The following is a 22494-nucleotide window of genomic DNA, read 5'->3' as shown; positions in this document are numbered from 1 at the left end:
TTGATCTAACTACTGATCAACACAGGCCAGGGCTCCAGGCCTAGTGTGTGAAAACAAGCAGGGATTCTGATGGCAGGTGATCTTCAGGTACTGATGATGACACGCAGCCTCCTGAACATCAGAGAGCCCATTTGCTAAATAAGGCCAATCACTGTTTCCCCCCATTGCAGATGTACCTGTCTGAGTACATCTCCAGCCAGCCTCAAGATAGTCCAGCCCTGAAGGCTGGAGATCATGGGTCCTCTATCTTTGGGTCTCCCTTTCTATTTCCTTCCGTCCACCGCCCCCTTTCTTGTAATAGAAATATGTCTACATTCTATTTCTTCAATAAAGATGTTGAATGAATAAACGAATGCATGAATGAATGAGATAAATTTTAAGTGTCAACAATTTGGGTAGATTTCACATTACAATTGACCTTCAAAGATATATAAACATGTACACATGTTAAAAATGATCATCTAAATATCAGATGACTCCCATTTAAAAATGGAAATATTGCTTATGGGCTTTTGTTCCTTCAAAAATGTTTACAATACAGGGTGGAGCAAAAGGAGGTTTACAATTGTGAGTATGTGAAACACAGAGTTAATTCTGGTATTACTATTTATTAATTACTGTATTATTTTCCAGATGAACAACTGTAAACCTACTTTCCCCAACTCTATATATCACTACTACTTGCTTTTCTGATTTTAAAGTAACATACTTATAACAAAAATTTTGGAAAAATTGAAGAAGAAACAAAGAGTAAAATCATACCATTCCTAATTTATCCACCACGAAATAAACCACTCCTAACATTTTTGCAAATAGAAAAAACAAACAAACAAACAAACATACATAGGGAGTTAACAGCACATCAAACCCAAAGCACCAGGGTTCCCACAGGGGCAGAAGAAGGTCTTCATTTTCTTGTATATTTAAAGAAACATGTTTCACCAGCTAATCCAGGAGTCCCTGTTTCACCCTGAACAAACTTACTGGCTTCTGACCGCCAATCAGATTGTGCTGGGTCACACTGAGAACTTCAATGGCCGAAGAAGTAACACTCCATCGGCGAGCTGGTTTGAAAAGTGAGAGTGATATCCAAGGACTGCTTTATTTATTTTTATTATTTTTATTTTTTTAATATATTTTATTGATTTTGTACAGAGAGGAAGGGAGAGAGATAGAGAGTTAGAAATATCGATGAGAGAGAGTCATCGATCAGCTGCCTCTTGCACACCCCCTACTGGGGATATGCCCGCAACCAAGGTACATGCCCTTGATCGGAATCAAACCCGGGACCCTTCTGTCCCCAAGCCGACGCTCTATCCACTGAGCCAAACCGGTTTCAGCCAAGGACTGCTTTAAAATACTGGAGCAGCCTGGTCAGTGTGGCTCTGTGTTGAGTGTCAACCTCTAAAACGGGAGGGATTCATCCCCAGTGGAGGATATGCAGTAAAAGCAGCTGATCAATGATTCTCTCTCATCATTGATATTTCTCTCTCCCTCTCCCTTTCCTCTCTGAACTCAACTTAAAAAAATTTAAAATACTGGAGCAAAATAACCCAATAATTTTAATGGGTGTTGTCATCAAGCCAGGGCCACTAAAACATGGTGCATGCCAAGTGGAAGAAGAAGCCGGTGTGAGACATCTGCCCAGGGGCTGCTTTCAAACCACACGCAGAAGCTCCCGTCTGTTTTTCCTTTTATGGGGATGGACTCTCCTTGGCCAGCCTGCAATCCTGATTACACCTTCAGTTCTCCTTACTCACAGGAGTTCAGCTGACTGTTACAAATAGGTGACTTAACACACGTGGCTCCCAAAGATTGGGAGACTAAAATAGTTTCCCCTAAGAAGCAAGAAAGGCAGCAATCCGTTGACATTTTTATGTGCAGCGATGGATGCATGACCATGGAGATTCTCTCTCCGCCTCTGGATAGAGTTCTCCTATTTGTGATTTTCAAACTGAGTCCAGAGAACCGGGACCCGCACGAGGGTGGGGTGACAGCCAGGAACTCTGAGGTGTCAGGTACACACAGGATACCCAGTTAAATTTGCATTCCAGATAGACAACTCATCTTTTTTTTTAGGGACTTATAATATTTGGAACACACGCATACTAAAAATATTATTTATCTGGAATTCAAGTTTGGCATTTCATATGTTTTTTTTTTAATTATTATTATTTAGATGCATTAGACTGCCCTATTACGAGCCCCCTTTCTGCCTCCCAGCAAGAACAGTCCCGCTTCCCGTGCTGAGGCTGAGAAAAGCGGGTAGGTATTCAAAAGGAGTTTGAAACCCACGTTGCTGGAAGAATTCGAGCAGAGCTCTGAGCTCGACTGTCTGTGGGCTTCCCGTTAATGAAGCAGAGTGCATCTGGTGGTTGTGAAAATTAATCAAAGCTCGTAAAGCCCTTTGAAACTGGCATGTTCAGCCACATATGCTGCAAAATATTTATCACACGCCAGACTGCCTGAAAGCGTCCTGATGGCTCAATGAACAATTAGATGGCAGGAATTTCAAAATATGCTAAATCACAATTTTAATATCACCACACTGAAGCACCACATATTGAACCACAGGGGGATCCTTCCAACTTAAAAGAATTGATTATAGCTTTGAAAAAACAAACATACATGATTTGCTTTTAAAAGTACAGTATCTTAAAATTATATTGTTATGGCTTTTATTCCCCCAGCGGAATCATAGTTTTAAAAATAGGAGTTCAAGAGATAACAATCAGGAAATGAAGATAATGTTCATCCCTATTGTCTGCTATTTCTGTTTGGTAAGGTTTTTTGTTTTGTTTTTTTTTTAAGATTAAAAAAAAAGTTTTCATGAAAACAAAACTGACACAATAAAACACATATGGACGCCACTTGGTGACATTCACGCTTCTTTTTTTCCATTAGCTTTCATGGAAAGCTCGTACAGTACTAAAGCAAATGTCATAAAAGTATAACACTCATTCTATAATGTTGTCTAAACACTCGAGGCTAAAGCTCAAACCTGGCAGTGAAACCGAAGAGTAAATAAATTTAGACTGTAGCACCATAACAATGAAGAGACACACATGCAAATGCCTGGCAGGCTGGCCAGGTAGAGGCAACGCTGACGGGGAAGGTAGAGTACTTATTCAGAAGTTTAACGTCAGCCACATGAAAAAGAATCACAGGTATGCTTTCTGATTGGAGCTGAAGTTTTATAAAGGTGGCAATAAGTCCGTGTTGTAAAAGCATAACTAATCTTTGAGCCAAATATCACCTTGCTATTCAGTGAGTATCATGCTTGTCTCATGTTTCCTGCTTTTGCCCACAGTCTTCTACCTATCTAGACGGGGTCATTCTCCAATGGAATGGGTTGGCCAACTCCTATTCAAACGCTAATACCCAGCCCAACCATCTCCTTCTCTTGGCAGCCTTCCTCAGTAATCCACACTGTAATCTCTCTTAAGGACACTCTTATTATCTAGTACATTTCTCTATTCCTGCCTCTACCACCATATTCTGCTTAACTGCCTTCCTTCCCTGCAAAGGCTCTTTGGAGACAGGAACCTCTTTTATTTCACGGTTGTATTCCCAGAGCCTACCACAGGGCCTGGCGAACCACAGGGGCTCCGTAAAGGTGTGTCCCAATGACAATGATATCCCCAAACGGAAATAAAACCAGTCACGTTTAACTTGAAACGGTTAACGTCCACTTCTTGGTAAGTGCAATTTCTCCTTCGCTTTCAGGAAGAGGAAAAAGATGGCAGAGACTATGAAAGAGAGCTGCCTTCCCTTTGAAGTGGATAAATAAATGGTCAGCAATGGAGGCAAGGTTCTGTGTATCCACGGAATCAGCTACAACAACAGAAACCACCGCGAACCTTTCCCACCACATCTCCGCAGGAGTGGGCCCACTGGACCCTGCAGGGCTGGCCTCCGGACCCAGGGCCGCGGGCGGCTTCGCTTCTGTTCCAGCCGGGCTGTGCTCTAGCCGATGGTGAGAAGGCCCACAAAGGTGTCATTAAGGGAAGGGATGTCTTCCTGCAGCACTTTCACACACTCATTACCATCTGATAGCGTTTGATCTTTGAGTCACGGTTAAAGTGACCCAGATTCAAACTGGTGATTATCAATGTCACATTTATACGGTCCTTCCCATTGCAGCAGCACGTCAGTCACTTGGGAACCTGCCGGGGGATGCGCCATGGCTCCCTGCCGTGTTCATGGGAACGACTCACAAACGCCACCCTCGAGGATATCATACAGATGCTGTAACAGGGGTCCTCAAACTTTTTAAAGTGGGGGCCAGATCACGGTCCCTCAGAGAGCTGGAGGGCCGGACTATATGAACTACTAATTCCTACTGTAACACCTCGGCTGCGCTCACTGCCCAAAAAACCTGGTGGGCAGGATCAGACTCCCCTGGGGGCTGCATGTGGCCCGCGGGCCGTAGTTTGAAGACCCCTGCCAGTGTAATACTTCAAGGTGGGCTGCTTGTGACTTCAGGTGGAGCCAATTAGAATGTGAATAAGATCCAAGGTCCTGAGAATTTGCTAAGAAGTTAGTGATTTAATGAATCACAGTGCTGCAAAAATGGAATACCCAGACCCGTAGGTATGGTGACATATTGCCAACATGTAGTATTTAAGATTAATAGAGAAAGAGTTTCGCTATTTATTGTATAGTTACACCATCTTTTATTTGGAGAGTGGAGGAGATAAGGATATTATTACAGTTTAAAAAATAGTAGGGCTGAAACCGGTTTGGCTCAGTGGATAGAGCGTCGGCCTGCGGACTGAAAGGTCCCAGGTTCGATTCCAGTCAAGGACATGTACCTTGGTTGCGGGCACACCTCCCAGTAGGAGGTGTGCAAGAGGCAGCTGATCAATGTTTCTAACTCTCTGCCCCTCTCTCTTCCTCTCTGTAAGAAACCAATAAAATACACAAAAAATATTAGGAATATAGCTAAATGAATATTGAGTTATTTTTCTTTTACAACAAACTCTCTCTAAAGCTCCCATTAATTCCAATTTGGTCAATGTACACACACATATTTATACAAAGTTACAGTCACTGATGATCATATGAGTAAGTGAACATGCCACTTTGAGTTCCACTTTTAAAAATTTCCACATTTCCTATGTGGAAACACGGAACTCACATTTATACGTTTTAGTCTGAACATAAGATGCTATTGTTGTAAATACCGTATTTTTCGGACCATAAGACGCACTTTTTTCCCCCCAGAAGTGGGGGGAAAAAGTCCCTGCGTCTTATGGTCCAAATATAGCCTACACATATACTGTAAAAAAAAAGTTTTTTTACTTGCCCGGCTCTGTGTCGTCTCTGTGTGCTTGCCCGGCTCTAAAATGGTTCTAAATGCTGCTGTTTACTTTACAGGGTTGATTACATGTGTTTATGACTGTGATGTTGGGTTTTAATGCACATAAAATATTTTAGGACACTATTTGTTTCAGAATCTTTTTTTCTTCATTTCCCTTCTCTAAAAACTGGTGCGTCTTATGGTCCGGTGCGTCTTATGGTCCGAAAAATACGCTATATCAGATTAATTATTTGCTCTTAATATTACTGTACTTTTTAGCTCCTCATATTAAACACTAATGTACCCTATTAAGACAGAGTTTTGGTAAGGGAAAGTGCATATTCTCTTAATTCTTTAAAGCACAGCTATTGTTGAATTTTGAATTATCCACACTGAATCATGAATAAAGAGGCCATTTTTAAAGGTTGCATCTGGGTAATAGGAATAATTTTGAGTAGATAGTTAAATAATTCTCGTCAGACACTTAGATAGTGATAATTAATAAAAAATACTATCAGCTCCAATGAATTATATATCCCCCTGAAGTTATAGTTTCCAAATCCAGTACAGTATTTTAGAATTAGGACATTTTGAGCCAAAAATTCACCAAGTCTCTCACTCTGTAACTGAGAAAACTGAGTCCAAGAGCAGGTAAGAAGTACAGAAAATTCAGTGACTTATCCAAGATCACATGCAAGGTAGTTAGTTGGAGAGGCTGAGAGCATTTAATTTAGAACACACATACACAGTAATATTCACAAAACAATAAAGCATCTTTATATAACTTTATATCACTTACTAGTGTTTGCTTATTTCTTTTTTTCCCCCTTTTTAAAAAAATATATTTTATTGATTTTTTACAGAGAGGAAGAGAGAGGGATAGAGAGTTAGAAACATCGATGAGAGAGAAACATTGATCAGTTGCCTCTTGTACACCCCCTACTGGGGATGTGCCTGCAACCAACGTACATTCCCCAGACTGGAATCGAACCTGGGACCTTTCAGTCCGCAGGCCGAAGTTCTATCCACTGAGCCAAAAACGGTTTTGGCGAGTGTTTGCTTATTTCTTAAATGTTAAGTGTTTGTGTATGGGGGGTGGGGTCCTCAACCCAGCCTGCACCCTCTCCATTCTGGGACCCCTCAACCCAGCCTGCACCCTCTCCATTCTGGGACCCCTCTGTGGTAGGCTCTGGGAATACACTTATTTCTTAAGTGTTTGCTTATTTCAAATATGTTTTTATTGATTTTAGAGGAGAGAAAGGGAGAGAGAGGGAGAAAGAGAGAAACATTGATTGGCTGCCTCCTGTACCCCCTTATTGGGGGGGATCCAGCCCACAACCCAGGAATGTGACTGACTGAGAATCAAACCAGCAACCTTTTGGTACCTTAGACTAGGGGTGTCGAACTCAATCAGAGAAGGGGCCAAAATCTAAAATCCAGCCTAAATCGCGGGCCGAATGGTTTACTGAACAGTCATAAACTGACAATGTCATAAACTGACAGCGGAGTGCAGTGATGACAGCGCGGTGCGGGCCACATTGCAAGGCCTGGCCGGCCGGATTTGGCCCACGGGCCTTGTGTTTGACACATGTGCCTTAGACGATGCTCAACCAACTGAGCTATACCTCTTTCTTTCTTTTTCTTTCTATAAACAGAACGGCAAATGTTAACTTGTTTAGAAACTACCAAACTAAAGCTCCTTGGGAAGCTGTGGCTTGAACTGACAGGCAATTTCTTCATCAGTAAATCAGAGATAACCTTGGTTAGACCTCCACACAAAATGCAGTGGAGGCAAAGGAGAGGCATCTGAAAGTGCTCTGTGTCCTTCAGACAGTCTTATTTTTAGTAAAGAACCCCGGAGTTAGAACATGATAATTTCTGGACAATAAGTTGGCTTAGCTCTTTAACAGGAAAGCTGACTCACTGCCAATTTAACTATGGAAACTGAAACACTAAAATAATAATTTCAAGTAACTAGGTTTCCTAACAAGCTAGCTGAAATCACTTAGAGGATTAGCTTTTCACCTCTGGAATTTAAGTCAGATTTCTTTTTAAAAATTTTATTTATTGATTTGAGAGAAAGAGGAAGGGAGAGACAGATATATCAATTTGCTATTCCCCTTATTTATGCATTCATTGATTTGTGTATGTGCCCTGACAGAGGATCAAATCCACAACCTTGGTGTATTGGGACAAAGCTCTAACTGACTGAGCTACTCAGCCAGGGACTTTAAGTCAGGATTTCTTGAGTGAAAGTAACAACTGTTTGAACATACAGAGCAACATCACAAGACTGTCTGATGATATTGACTCTATTTTCTTTTTTTTTAAGTTTACTAATTAGTGTGGGTACATTAGGAAAAGGACAATCACATAGCTTTCCTGTTGCAAATATTCAATCTTACTTCTATTAATATGGCATCAGTTGGCTATATGATTGCATTTCATTGATCACTCTGTGGTGGAAAGAAGGGACAGGGGTATTTATTTTTATCAGTCTCTTTCCTTATATTCTAGCATGTTTCTCTGGCTTTATGCAGCTCTGATACTTTAGATGCAAATACACACACACACACACACACACACACACATTTATTCCCCATCTCCACAAAACAACAACAACAAAAATCTCTATTATGAAAATTTTTGCTTAGGTCAAAACATAATACTGGTTTCTGTCTTTATACTATTACATGTCTTTATTTTACATATAACATTAAAATGATCCATAAATGCTTACTATTTAAAATGAGAGTGGCCATTTGCTAACTTTATAGTTCTGTCATAAGAATCTATACTAATAAAAGGAATATATGCTAATTAGACCAGACATTCCAGGCATCCTTCCGGAAAAAGCCACAGTGGCGGGGGCCGAGGCCGAGGCAGTTAGGGGCAACCAGGCGGCAGGGAAAGGCAGTTAGGGGTGACCAGGCCGGGCAGGGAGGGCAGTTAGGGCAACCAGGCAGGCAGGTAGGCGAGTTGTTAGGAGCCAGTAGTCCTAGATTATGAGAGGGATGTCTGACTGCTGTATTACAAGAGGGATGTCTGACTGCTGGTGGGATTGGGCCTAAACCAGCAGTCAGACATCCCCTGAGGGGTCCCAGAATGGAGAGGGTGCAGGCTGGGTTGAGGACCCCATCCCCCATACACAAATTTCATGCACGGGGCCTTTAGTGAGAATATAAGTTTCAAACTCTCTAACCTGCTTAGCACTACATATTATTAGATTGAGGAGGAAATGCTCCAATTAGAAGCATAGCTAGCTAGCTTCCTATATATCTATTAGAGGCCCAGTGCATGAAATTCATGCATGGGGAGGGTCCCCAGGCCTGGCCAGTGATCAGGGCCGATTGGGGCCTTCACACTGCCTGACAGAATCTTCCTTCTGGCTGCTGACCGGGCTTCCCTTCCCCAGCTGCTGGCTGCTGGCTGGGGCCTTCCTTTGTTCTGCGCCACCTCCTGGTGGTCAATCAGTGCACATCATAATAGGTGATAGAACTCCGGGTTGAACTCCTGAGAGACACTGCATATTAGCCTTTTATATATATATATATATATATATATATATATATATATATATATATATATATATATAATAGTAATTGATTCTACAGATATGTATTAAGCCATCTACTATGTATCAGGCATATTTTAAGAATGGGGATAAAGCAGTAGACAAGATGGAATAAAGACTTTTTCATGGAATAGACAACTATTTAAGTAAATACCTGTCAGATAATAAGTGCTTTGGAGAAGCAGGTTAAAGGGTTTCAGGAGAGCTGGATGGTATCTGAGGAAAGGCAAGGGTGCTATTTTATGTAGGGTGCTCAGGAAGGCCTATCTAACATCAGGTGACTTTTGAAGAGAGAACCAAAAGGATGCAGTGAGCCAAGAGCCCATCTGGAAAGACCTACAGGTGTCCTTTTGTATTAGCTTGAAGTCTAGCACAAATAGGGAGATTTGCTGTAAATTTCAGGGAAGTGAAATGTACAAATAATAAAGCTTTATACAAGACTTGAATCAACTCTCAGTTTATCTCCAATGACCCTTAAACCCTGTACATACAACTTAATCTTTTCTCCTAACTGAAGTCCCTCACAGTATCTCTTCACATAATCAAAAGAGAGAGCTTTCCAGTTACTTGTGCAAACAACCTAGATAATTCAGGTAGACATTTCCACTCTGAGGCCCTGATTATTTGATTTGGCAATCAGCATAAAGTGCCGAAGCTAGCTGACTTTGCTTCTGGTCATGCCTACACAGTGAAGAAGCTCAAAGGAAACTGGGCAGTTACCCAGATTTTGGAATGGTGGGTTTTTAAAGTTCTTAAAACAAAACACCCTCCCCTCTAAGAATGGCATATGCAACAACATATTCACATGAACTACATAAAGTATCAAATTTCTGCTTTCTTTTGTACTCTGTAGCTCACAACCAGAAGCAGTACTGACTGGTTTAAATTCTTTTTATTTTGTCTATTCATGCTCTATAGCAGGGGTGGGGAATGTCCGGCCTGCGGGTCATAGAAGGCCCATGAAATCATTTGGTCTGGCCCTGCCAAGGCACTGGGGGTGAGTTAATTAAATGTTTGACCAAATACAGCAGGCTGATTTTTAAGTTGATAATTTTGCATGGCCCTCCAATGATGTTATAAATATCCAAATGACCCTGGCAGAAAAAAGCCTCTACCTGTAGAGGCCCTGGTATCTACTGCTCTACCACTCTATTAGTGGTAAATAATGGATAATGATAGGAAATAATCCAAAATTTCAAAGACTGAAGAAGAAAAAGAAAGGACACACTATGGACAATAAACCTTTTTAATCAATTTCCACAAAACTATGCAACAGAATTCTCCAATGCTTAATAATAAAACTTTCAGATACATCATAGTTATTATTAGAAAAACTGAGTATGCTTATCATATTTTATTGAAATTCTGAATTATCTTATCTATTGTAGAACAAAAATACATATACATTGTGGAAGTGATCTTCTAGAGGGTATGGATATGAAGAGTTTTAAAGCATTTTATATGGTATGAAAGATATGTTGAATTATGACTATAGAAGGATCAAAATAAATGCTGGCTATAAAAAATAATTTATAATTAACTAGTTTAAGATTGTATCACTAATCCAAACAAATGGAAATTGGTATTTCTGTTGTTGAAAAGGACAAAGGGCCTAATCTCTCTCTCTCACACACACCCACACACAGACACACACACACACACACACACACACACACACACACACTACCAAAGAAACACTCATTAATACAGTGTGGGGCAAAAGTAGGCTTATAGTTGTGAGTAGACAAAACAGTTTATTCTTATATTATTTATTAACTAGAGGCCCGATGCATGCAGTGTATGCAAATTAACCACCATCTTTGCTGGGTTAATTTGCATACCCACTCTTGATTGGCTGGTCAGTGTTGTGACGGTATGGTCAATTAGCATGTTACTCTTTTATTAGGTAGACTAGAGGCCCAGTACACAAAATTCGTGCATGGGGGTGTGTGTCCCTCAGCCCAACCTGCACCCTTTCTAATCTGGGATCCCTCGAGGGATGTCCGACTGCCCAGTTAGGTCTGATCCAGGTAGAATTGGGCCTAAACCAGCAGTCGGACATCCCTCTCACAATCCAGGACTGCTGGCTTCCAACTGCTCGCCAGCCTGCTTTCCTCATTGCTCTTAACTGCTTCTGCCTGCCAGCCTGATCACCCCCTGACCACTTCCCTATCAGCCTGATTGATGCCTAACTGCTCCCCTACCAACCTATTTGCCCCTAATTGCCCTCTCCTGCAGGCCTGATCACCCCTAACTGTCTTCCCCTGCAGGCCTGGTTCCCCCCAAACTGCTCTCCCGTGCAGGCCTGATTGATACCTAACTGCTCCCCTACCAGCCTATTTGCCCCTAACTGCCTTCTCCTGCAGGCCTGGTCCCCCCAACTGCTCTCCCATGCAGGCCTGGGTCCCCCTCCCAACTGCCCTTCCCTGCAGACCTGGTAGCACCCAACTTCCCTCCTCTGCTGGCCTGGTCACCCCTAACTGCCCTCCCATGTAGGCTTGATTGCCTCCAACTGCCCTCCCTTGCAGGCCTAGTTCCTCCTAACTGCCCTCCCCTGCTTGCCTGATTGCCCACAACTGCCCTCCCTTGCAGGCCTGGTCCCTCCCAACTGCCCTCTCCTGCTGGCCATCTTGTGGTGGCCACCTTGTGTCCACATGGGGGAAGCCATCTTTGACCACATGGGAGTAGCCATCTTGTGTGTTTGAGTGATGGTCAATTTGCATATTACTCTTTTATTAGATAGGATAGAGGCCTGGTACACAGGTGGGGACCAGTTGGTTTGCCTTGAAGAGTGTCCCAGATCAGGGTGGAGGTTCCCTTGGGGCATGGGGCGGCTTGGGTGCGGGACCTGTGGTGGCTTGCAGGCCAGCCACACACCCCGGCGACCCAAGCAGAAGCCCTGGTATCCAGAATTTATTTATTTTCTACAACTGACACTTTGTAACTTTGAGTGGAGGTCTAGGCCAGCCAGCATGTGCAGAAAGCTTGGCTTCCTCCATTGCTGGGGGCAACTCAAGCCTCCTGCTCTCTCCAGCTCCATGGCTGCTGCCATTTTTGTTGGGATTTATTTATCTTCTATAATTGAAACTTTGTAGCATGGAGTGGAGGTCTAGGCCGGCCAGGGTGTGCAGAAAGCTTGGCTTCTTCCATTACTGGGGAAACCCAAGCCTCCTACTCGCTCCATAGCTGCAGCCATCTTGGTTGGGTTGATTTGCATACTCGCTCCTGATTGGCATGGCTTATGGGTGTAGCAGAGTGATGGTTAATTTGCATATTACTTTTATTGATACGATTATTGTATTATTTTTCCATCCAAACAACTGTAAACCTACTTTTGTCCCACCCTGTAAAGAGCTATTTAATTTGTTTTTATCTTTTTAATTTAAAATTAAATACTTAAAAATAAGACTTAAAATTGTTTTTATCTTTTTAATTTAAAATTTGTTTTTATCTTTTTAATTTAAAATTAAATACTTAAAAATAAGACTTAAAATTGTAATAAAGTTGTACATTTGTCAGATAAGCTTTGAAACCTTTGTGGTGATATGGTTGGGACTATTTCTTTTCATAATGTATTTTGTTTGTTTGTTTATTTATTTATTTATTTTAGAGAGAGAAAGATAAAGGAAGAAGAAAAAATCAACATCAATCAGCTGCCTCCTGCTGGGGATCCAGCCCATGATTTGGGTATGGGCCCTGACTGGGAATCCATTTGGTGACATCTTGGTTGGTGCATCATGGGTTGATGCTCAGCCACTATGCCACACTGGCTGGGAGGGACTATTTTTTTTAAATGGACACACAAATGACAACAGAAAATTGGACATTCATTCATTAAATAAATGCAGGAGCCCAATAGGTAAGGAAACAAGGGTAAATTATGTTTTTTTAATAGAATAAACTAATTTTCGATAGTATGCTAATTATACTTTCAATAATATGCTTGATATCTTTTTTGGGGGGGAAGGAGGTGTTCAACCTCTAACTATCAGCTATCTTTTCAGGTGAAGAACCTTCAAATTTAAAGCAATTGTTAATCTGAAAAAATAAACACAAAAAACAAAACAAAACAAAACAAAAAAACACCAATCAAAACACTATTGAGTATCCCAAAAAATCCAGAAACATAAGAAAAATAATGTATTTATAATGTTGCTTTCCAGATGAACAATTATACCCATTGTTTTAAATTTAGAGGCACTTTACCTGAAAGATATCTGGAGGTTGACAAACAACAACAACCATATTGAGCATATTATTTAAAAACGTAACTAATTTTACATTTTCAAAAACTTTCCTGTAGATGTTAAATGTCTGCTAAATGCCAGGCATTGTGTCAGGTGGAGGTACCCAAAGGGGAACAAACATGGCTCTTCCCTCACATTAATTACCGTAGACTCACAGGAGCAGAACAAAGATCTTCCTGGAACTGGGTTAAAATGATAACTATAAGATTTTAGCAGCATTAGGAATGAACACAGCTGTTAGGAATGAGTGAATGAATAAATGAATGAATGAACAAAAGAGAAAGAAAGGTAAGAGAAAGGAAGGAAGGAAGGAAGGAAGGAAGGAAGGAAGGAAGGAAGGAAGGAAGGAAGGAAGGAAGGAAGGAGGGAAAGATGGAAGGAAGGAGAGTGTTGAGTCTATAGGATTAGAAATATAACATTTTAGGACTGGAACACACTCTTTGGGATTATCTAATCAGTAGCTCCTTGGTCCATCAAATTACCTGAGAAGCTCTTTCAAGTTAAATTATACAAGACTCCACCCCAAACCTACTGCCTTAAACATCTTCGTATATTTGCATTCTGAATAAGCTCTATAGGTGTTTACAACCCAAACATGTGGTTAAAATGCACTGATCTAGCCTAATTCCCTCACTTTATACATGAGGAAACTGAGGCCCAGAGAAGCTGAGAGGCTGACCAGAAATCACATAGCATAGCTATTGTACTACAGTCCAAGTTTTCTGATTTTTAGAAAAAGACTATATTATCTTTTTCATAGAATAAACTAATTTTCAATAGTATGTTAATTATACTTTCAAGTAATATGCTTGGAATGTAGAAAACTTGGACTTTCAGAAAAACGGTCTTTTTTTTGTTTGTTTGTATTTTTATACCACATCACTACTGTCTATTCTTGAAAGTCTGCTCAAAGAAGAAACAGGATGAATGGACAAGTACTTGGCCAAAAGTTACTGAACCAAAGTTAAAAAGCCAGTGTCTACAGGCAACGCAAGCATATACATACAAAAAAAAAAAAAAAAAAGACCCATCATACACCATGGCAACCTGGTTGCTTCCTGCCAAACCAGCCAAATCAAACTAGTTTAAAACACTCCCACACAAATATCGTTATTCCTATCAATGTCTCATTTCAGCCCTGCAATGAATAATAATTTTGGTTTCTGTGGGTAAGGAGGGGGAAAGCAGAGCGTGATATATTTTTTTTTCTTTCTGGTTTATTTCTTTAAACTCAGAAGGTTAAAAAAAATCCCATTTCCAATACCTCAGTATGCGGAACGCCTGGCCTGCCTTTAACATGTTTGGCAGTATTTGAGGACATGTTTTTGGCCATTAGCCTGCCAAGCTATTTAAACTTATAGAAGGCCCACGAAGGGAACTTACTAGTGTATGATTAAGTTAGTTAAACACAAACATCTTCTCTGTATATTTTATTTCCTCCCTCCACATTCACAAGAACATGAAAGGCTGACGCATTACAGAACTAGGTGAGGGGGGGCCAGTTATTTATCACTTCGGCTCCTTTCTCAAGGCTTGTGTAAATAAGAACGAAGGCCACTCAATGAAATTATTCATATGATCCTTGCAATGAACAAAGCTAAGCATCAGAAAGCCGTTCAAAATTCCTCTGGAGCATATGTATTTCCTTACAAGAAACATCTGTGATTCTCTAATGCACTTCAGAGCTAACTTTATCTCTTGCTAAAAATTATGTAATATGCATATACTTCAAGCACTGAACATACTTATTAATTACATAGTCACAGAAGAATTTAAAAGGCTGTCTCTTTTGACACACATTATAACAAGTATTTCAACATGAGGGCACTACGCAGTCTTCTTGCATAAAATCCAGCCATGCCCTACATTGTTTGGAAGACATGTTTTAAAACAAAGCGAATGCCACTCTGTCTAGCCCTTTTTCAGATCCTAACTAAGGAACCTAGATTATTCAAGTATGTAAGTAACAGTCGGAGATATCCGTTACAGTTAACAAGAGTTTCTTCAGGAGATTACCATATTATTTGCTTATCAGTGGGATAAGCAAAAAAAAAAAAAAAAAAAAAAAAAAAAAAGGATACATGCCTTTGGTGAAATTATAACATGGTTTTAAGTCAGTTTACTATTATTAGACTGACAGAATGGTGTGTGTGTGTGTGTGTGAGAGAGAGAGAGAGAGAGAGAGAGAGAGAGAGAGAGAGAGAGACAGTGAGCATAGGTGTGTATCCAGAAGACAGCATTTTAATGAGGGCAGAAGAGCTGGCCAATACAGAAAAGGGTTTTAATAGACATTCTATTTCAACCATAGTTACTGTATGTAGGTTTTGTCACTATAGCAATGGGCCTGTGTGGGGCGGGTGTCTGGCAGGCTGGGGTGCTCAGCTGGTAAAGCAGCACAAACCTCATTTTACCTTGAGTTGAGCACATTTCCTCTCAGAAGGTCTACTTAATTGGAAGACAGTTTCCAAGGAGAAAGGAAAGGTCTCAGTGGCGGCTGGTGGGCACTGCTGCACAGAACTCTGCTACACCAAGGCTGGCCTCACACCTTCTCCTGGGTCTGATCAGAGGCCCGCACTGCGGTCCATTAGCGGTCACTCTTTGGATCTAGTCAGGAACCTAACCTCCAGGGTCTCAGTGATCCCTGTAGCCCCGGTCAATCTCAGCTGTCTCTACAGGGGCTACATGAAACATGGCATTTACAAATTTGGATTATACAGCACTATTTATTACACGATGGAGGAGTTCCAGAAATGCCAGAAGAGATCTTGGCATTTATGCAAGTCAACTACTGTTCAACCCAAAGAAGCACTATATTCCATTGGATGTTTTTGCCAGGATTGAAAGAGCCTGTGTGAAAACATCTTAATTAGGACCATCTTAGCACCTTGCTATTGGATAGCCTCTAGCTCTAGGTGTTACATTTCAGATGGGCCAACAGACCAGCCTGGAAACAGAACCCCCTCCAGTCCTATAACCAAGCCCTCCGCATCCTGAGAGTGTATATTTTCTTATTTGCAGATTTAATAAGTCAAGTATATCTGGTAGCTATTAAAAGACTTTAACCACTGCCGTTTTAAAAGGTCTCAGTGTTCAGAGATGTGAAGCCCCACAGAGGGAGCAAATCTAGAGGGTTTGGTCCCCACCCCCATCTCCCATTCTAAGAATATTCTTTATATATATATATATATATATATATATATATATATATATATATATATATATATATATACTTATTATTGATTTTCCACAGAGAGGAAGGGAGAGGGATAGACAGCTAGAAACATCGACCAGCTGCCTCCTGCACACCCCCTACTGGGGATGTGCCTGCAACCAATGCACATGCCCTTGACCGGAATCAAACCTGGGACCCTTCAGTCTGCAGACTGACGCTCTACCCACTGAGCCAAACTGGTTTCGGCCTAAGAATATTCTTATTGTCCTTATTCTCCCCCTTTCGATGCGTTTTTCACACATGTTCATGGGCTCACAAAAAGAAAATAACAGAACAGAGGAATTTGAAGGAAAGATAGTGTACCCAACAATTTCCAGTGATCTAACAAGAATGATTATGACAGATTCCTAAAAAAGAAGGGGGAAACGCTTGAAAATATTAGCTACTGATAATACGCTGTCAGAGAGCCTTTTCTCCTTTGGGGAAATCCAAACTGCTGTACAATGTCCCTTTCAGGTTTCCCTGAACAGTTCAGTTCGGCCGGCTGGAAGCAAAGGCCCACCCTAGAGACCCAGGGCCAAAGTTGTATCACATTCAGTGTGTCTCCTTGATATCAGACTTTTTTTTTTTTTAAGGTAACACAAATGGGGGTGTGTGTGAAGGTGGTTCTAAAAAACGTCACAGGAAACCCAATAGCCTTTATTTAAATTAAAAGCAATCACACAGCCTGATTCTTGGAACATACTTCGAAATGCTTTTTGGCACGCAGCTGCTACATGCCGCCAATATTGTGTGTAATTGGAAACATTTCAAACAGAATTGTTACCGAAGTCAAAGACCATAATTGCGAGCTGTGGGATCTGAGCCTCAGATAAAAGAAGGGCAGCTGAGGGAGAGCACGCTGCACGGAGGAGTCTCCTTACGGGTCTGCATCTGACTGCAATATTTCCACCGTGTTATTGACAAACCTCTCTTTCCAGAGACCCGAAGACAAAAGAAGGAAACAGAGAGGGGCATACACAGAGCAAAAGCTGGCGGGGGCTGTAAATCAGGAATCGGGACAAATTCTCAGAAAGGAGATCATGACTTCAGCACCAGAGCAACTGAAATAACACACTCATTTTTTTTTTCTCTCCTGAAGTGTAATCCACTAGAAATGAAAAGCATCTCTCCCAAGAGTTCACCCCCCATCTACCCAGAGAGAAAAATGGAACTTCAGCTTAATCGGTCAGTTGTGTTTTAGGGTCACCTAGGACCAAACTGAGGGAGGAGGGGGGTGGGGAGGGAGTTAAGTAAAGGTAAATGACAGCTGCTTGCTAGTTTACAGCTCCAAGTTTTAAAAGGTGGACATTTGCTTCTGCCTTGCTGACGTTTCTTATTTTTGTTTTAAATTTAAAATCTCCCTTCATAGGGAAATGAACCCCAAAGGGTCTAATCAGTTCAGGCTGGGCAATCACTCTTGTTCCTATAGAGAGGCCCCTTTAAAAGTGACCGAAACGCACTGAGAGTTTAGTTTAAACATGTGCACAAAACAAGAGAGTTATTGCATTCTCGTGGAGAGGTTTGATCCCCCTTAGTAACTGGAAAGCGTTGGGGCCAGTAGACCACTGGCTTGGGAACGGTTCTTGGAAAAACCGTGTCATTCTGGCACGCGGGAAAGGGATCTGATTATTCTGCTGCGCCTCCGCGCCAGAAGTGTCATGACATCAGCGGGGCTCCAACTTGCAAGGCATGCCTCTTCCCCCCATCCCTCCTTCAGCAGAGAGGGCCGTGGGGGAAAGGAGGTGAAGGTGGGTCCCCGCGCAGCCAGGCCAGGCCTTTCCCACTGCTCCACCCACACACACAGGCAGGTCATGTCCTTTCCTCCAGGATGGCGCGGTGCTCAGGAAGGTGTGAGTGCTGGTTCCCGGGGAGCTGAGGCGCTGCACTTGATGTGTGTCCAGCGGTGGAGAAGCCCAGAAGCAGGGAGGGCTGGCATTTCCCTGATGCCACCTCGGTCCCTGGCACTCTGTCTGGGAGCGCCCGCTGGCTCTCCGTGCCGCCTGGGTTTTCCAGGAACGGCACCAATGTACCACTTGGCACCCGGATTGTTGTATCTTCCTCTCCCAACTCGTTAGCTCACACCACCCTTCTGAAGATATTAGTGGGAAATAAGGCACTGTTTTATTCTGTGACCACAAGAAAAAGCAGCAATGGTTCTTTAAACCACCAACTAACCAACTTACCAACCAACCAACCAACCAAAAAACATAGCCCATTCGCGTTCCTAACTCCTCTTGATTGTGGAATCATTGCACTTGGGTTTAAGCTCATGGAATAGTCTCACACAACTATGAAATGATATTATTTTATACAAAATGAAGGGGAAACAAGAGGGAGCTGTTTTTCTAAGAGGAAGGCCCCTATTCTGACCAAGTGACATCTTGAACATTTCTATCCTCAATGAAAATCACTTAGATTTTTAAAATTACTTTTCTTCTGTAAAAGGAAACAATGACTCTTTATAAATGACTTTAAGGAGGAAATTAACTGCAGTAACCAGAATACCAATGATAACCTTTCCTCCAAATAATTTCCCATAATGTTGGACAACCCAAACTATAGGTATAGGTCACAAAAAGAGCTACTTAATTACTGGGAATGTTATTTATTTTTTTTAGTTCTTGTTCCATCTCCTGAGTATTATGAAGAGTCACTCATAATACTCAACTCTGTGCTTTGTTATTATTGTCGTTATAGAAGATTTTAGAGAAGGTATCTTACAATGCCACTCTTTAAAACTTAGATTTAAGCTTACTTTTTAAAATCCTTAATTTAAAAAACTTCAAATTTTAACCTTTTATCTTTACTGAGTTATCAAAAGGAGAGGATATTATGAATAACCAGACTTTTACCCACATCTGACTCTTAATAGTTTAGCTATTAACCCTCTAAGAATTTTTTTTCTCCCCAGTTGATATTAGATTTTATTTGGGTGACCCAAGCTGACTCATTACAGCCTCCTTTATTATAAAAACAAATGGTGGTTCCATGGATCTTGATTATAAAAACATGATTTATCATGTTTTAAAGTTTCATTGGTTTTGCTGGTAGAACTGATTACATTTGCCACTTTAGTAAAATATATCACTTTTCTTTTAAAAACCTAGGAACCAACAGCCTCACAGAGTGATAAGTTACCAATTGGTACCAAATTAAGGAAGGAAAACCATTGGCTCACATCAACATGGCTACCTCTATGTACCATCCAATTTTTCCTCCCCCCCCCCCCCTCCGTCCTCCCTCCCTCCCTTCCTCCTTTCCTCCATGCCTTCCCTCTCTCCCTGTCTCCCTGGGCTTATTCACAAGAATGAGTCACTACTGTTAGCCATGATGTATTAAAGCAGAGATTTTTTTTCAAGTTCATCATCAAGTGTGCTTAACTCTTAGCTGTGGGAAATGTGCATTTATTTTCTAGCACCTTTTAGTTTTAATATGTAGAGCACATGCATTGTTAACCTTTAAATCCTTTGTATAAACATTTCTGGAAGAGCTTGTAAAATATCTCCTTCTGTGTTTCCTGACTCACCAGTTGATGGCATTTAAAAACCCTCTGGTACCAGCAGGTGCTGTATTTTGCTTTCTCTGGGCTCCAGCTGGGCTACAATGACAGATTTCTTGTCCCAGGCCCAGTCCAGCCACCTAAGCTAGGACCACGCTGGAGGCCAACTGAACCGGACCCCACCAGACAGCAAGATAAATGGCTGCTGTTTAAGTTTAAAATCCCCTGGTGGGAGTAAATATTGTTCCAGAGAAAAAGGCTTGACAAATATTGCATCATCCTTCCAGAGCTGTCTTGATTAAAGCAGAAATCTTGGGATTAAGTTGGGTGCTTAATTCAAAATGTATCTATCTTGCTGTCACCGGAATTCTTTTTTTTTTTTTTTTTTTTTTTTTTTCTTTCCCCTTTCCTAGAGTCTGCAAACAGGCATATTGTTGGGGATGGTCAAACAAGGCTGAGCCGCCTCCCAAGGGGCTGGCGTCCACTCCGGATAATAGAAGGCGGCTGAGCACTGACACTTCCCGGAGGATAATGGAGGCAGCGGAGGCTTAGTGGGAAAAGGCCAGTTGTCACCTAAGTGACAGGCAACAGCTGAGCTCACACATCTGGAGCCGATCAGGGCAAACAGGCAGCCAACCCCACACCCGGCTACACCTTGGGCCGGCTGATGGGGCAGAGGGAAGTTCCTTTCACTCCCCAAAGTGCATTAAAACGTATCTGATGCTGAAGCCCATCAATTACATAACATCAACTGCAGACAGCCTTCCGAGGTACTGATTAACATGAGTAGGTAGACCAAACTGTCCGGCATGCACAGAGAGACAATTTCATTAAAGTATAATTTGTCCTTCATAAAGTTCATCCTAAAAGCCCCACATATATCCATGTGGGTACACAGGCTTTTTTACGGCCCTGACGCCTCGGAACTCCTCCGGAGAGGGGAGGTGTCCTCTGGATGCAGGTTCCCATGGCGTGTTCTTCCTTCACCTCGTCCATGGCTGCGGGCCGGCCTCCCCGCCGCTCTCTCACATCAGCAAAAGCAAACGTGCTTGGCTGGTGGCCCTGCATCCTCCCTGGGCACACTGGAACTCCGTGCGGTGCCAGCCGACCCCACCCCCACCCCATCCCCGCACCCCCTCCCCCCTGCACCCCCACCTCGCTCTCCAGCCTCCAGAAGACAATCTGTGGACAATTTCCCCCGGGTCCCAAAATAACACGGCGCTGCCGCTCGCTCGTTCTTCTCAGAGGGCAATGAAAATTTAACAGCTCTCTGCTGCATCCTGAGTCCCGGTCCTGCTAATCATTAACATGCCCAGTTTTCTTTAACTTTTTCTGCCTGGAGCGAGGGAGACGCTCCCCCTTCTCTCTCACGTACGTGCTGCGTCCAGAGAAGCCTCCTCGCCGGGCGGGAGCGGAGGCACCCCTGCCAAAAAGCGGTCGGTCCCCCTTCCCCCCCCCCCCCCAACCCCCTAACCCTCAACCCCGAGCCTCCAGAGGGAACGGGCACCCTCCCTCCCTCCCGACGCCGGTAGGTGACAGGCGATCCTCAGCGGCAGGCACCGGCCAGCGCACCCTGGCCTCCCTGCGCCAGCAGCGCCCCAGCTCCGGGGCCGCGGCTCGGGCTTCCAGGCAGGAGCGGATGGAGAGGATGCAGAACCTCTCCGCAGCCCGCTCGGTGCTGCAGCCCCGGAGCTGCTCTCCCATCGACACAGCCCCCCACAACCCAACTGTGACCTTCTCCCCGATGTTCGGCCACACAGACCCAGGCTCGGGGTCACAGACCCCCGCAGTGACACCCAGGGTGCCCGGCCTTCCGCCTACAGGGCTCGCTCCCCACGCTGCGCCCGCGACCCCATCTGCAGAGCCCACCGGAGCGGGGCTGCGACTCACCCCGCGCGGAGGACGGGGAGCTCGGCGGGACGGTCCTCCTCGGCGCCGCGCTCAGGCTGCGGGGCTCGGGCTGCGGGGCTCGGGCTGCGGGGCTGCGGTCCTCGGCGTCAGGGGTGGGCGAGGGCGGGCGGCGCGCGGACCATCCAGAGCCCGGGCCGTCGCCGTGCCGGCCGCGGCGCCCCTCGGGGACACGGGCGCGGGGGGCGCGGGCGGGCGGGTCCGGGGCGCGCTGTCTGTCGGGCGGCGGGGCCGCTGGAGTGCGCGGCGCAGGCTGCCGGCGGCGAGTGCTCCCGGCTCAGCCCCGCGCCCGCGCCGCCGCGCCCCGCCCTCCCCCGGCCGCCCGCCCGGCCCGGCGCGCGCGAAAACGCGGAGCGCGGACACCGCCCGGGATCCGGGCCCTCGGCGCGCCCCCCGCGCAGCCGGGTTCGGCCCACAGGCGAGGTGGTCTCCCGGCTCCTGGAGGCGAGGCAGGCGGCGAGCGTGGCCCGCGGGGCAGGACTGGCTCTGCGCTCAGCGGCTGCACTGAGCAGGGGGCGGGCGATCCGCTAGAAGTTCACCCGGGCTGTGCCCGGGTGCCCAAGGGCAGTGGCTTCGTCTCCTCGGCCCCGCCCCCGATTTATGCCCCCCCCCCCACTCCCCCATGGATTGAAAGACGTGAAGGGAGAAAAAGGACACACTCCAGTGTCCTCCGATCAAACGGGTTGGGGGTTGCCTATTGGGGTTTCTTTTCCATTAGTTGTGTGTGTGTGTGTGTGTGTGTGTGTGTGT

At 43.9% G+C, this 22494-nt stretch overlaps 1 protein-coding gene across 2 annotated transcripts in view; it reads right to left on the bottom strand.

Annotated features, from left to right (window-relative positions):
* Positions 1-22157, bottom strand: part of PRICKLE1 (prickle planar cell polarity protein 1) — a 104440-nt gene extending 82283 nt beyond the window's left edge. Inside the window, exon 1 of one of the 2 annotated variants that reach the window (XM_084876644.1) lies at positions 21727-22157. The gene's annotated coding sequence lies outside the window, so the exon portion shown is untranslated. The remainder of the gene's footprint in view (positions 1-21726) is intronic. The other variant, XM_084876641.1, reaches the window with a different exon arrangement.
* Between the last annotated feature and the right edge of the window lie 337 nt (positions 22158-22494).

Source organism: Pipistrellus hanaki (assembly GCF_964339955.1).
Source record: "Pipistrellus hanaki genome assembly, chromosome: 3".
Classification (NCBI taxonomy): Eukaryota; Metazoa; Chordata; class Mammalia; order Chiroptera; family Vespertilionidae; genus Pipistrellus; species Pipistrellus hanaki.
Note: the sequence above shows the minus strand (reverse complement) of the source record. Positions and strands in the feature narration are given on the sequence as shown.